The following is a 949-nucleotide window of genomic DNA, read 5'->3' as shown; positions in this document are numbered from 1 at the left end:
AGGCATCTTGCCCCAACTGGACAGGCCTGTCAGAGGAGGTTTTGTGACGGGCCAAATCATAGTCCAGCCTAAGAGGCCGGGGTCATCAGGCCGCCACACCTTGTTCCTGTAAGTGACTGCCCTGTAACTCTACAACCCTAAGCTTCACCATGTGAGGCATCTTGCCCCACCTGGACAGGCCTGTCAGAGGAGGTTTTGTGACGGGCCAAATCATAGTCCAGCCTAAGAGGCCGGGGTCATCAGGCCGCCACGCCTTGTTCCTGTAAGTGACCTGCCCTGTAACTCTACAACCCTAAGCTTCACCATGCGAAGCATCTTGCCCCAACTGGACAGGCCTGTCAGAGGAGGTTTTGTGACGGGCCAAATCGTAGTCCAGCCTAAGGGGCCAGAGTCTTCAGGCCGCCACGCCTTGTTCCTGTAAGTGACCTGCCCTGTAACTCTACAACCCTAAGCTTCACCATGTGAGGCATCTTGCCCCAACTGGACAGGCCTGTCACAGGAGGTTTTGTGACGGGCCAAATCGTAGTCCAGCCTAAGGGGCCGGGGTCATCAGGCCGCCACGCCTTGTTCCTGTAAGTGACCTGCCCTGTAACTCTACAACCCTAAGCTTCACCATGCGAAGCATCTTGCCCCAACTGGACAGGCCTGTCAGAGGAGGTTTTGTGACGGGCCAAATCGTAGTCCAGCCTAAGAGGCCGGGGTCATCAGGCCGCCACACCTTGTTCCTGTAAGTGACCTGCCCTGTAACTCTACAAACCTAAGCTTCACCATGTGAGGCATCTTGCCCCAACTGGACAGGCCTGTCAGAGGAGGTTTTGTGACGGGGCCAAATCGTAGTCCAGCCTAAGGGGCCAGAGTCTTCAGGCTGCCACGCCTTGTTCCTGTAAGTGACCTGCCCTGTAACTCTACAACCCTAAGCTTCACCGTGTGAGGCATCTTGCCCCAACTG

Source organism: Rhodotorula graminis (assembly GCF_001329695.1).
Source record: "Rhodotorula graminis WP1 unplaced genomic scaffold RHOBAscaffold_5, whole genome shotgun sequence".
Lineage (NCBI taxonomy): Eukaryota > Fungi > Basidiomycota > Microbotryomycetes > Sporidiobolales > Sporidiobolaceae > Rhodotorula > Rhodotorula graminis.
This window is presented reverse-complemented; position numbering follows the sequence as displayed.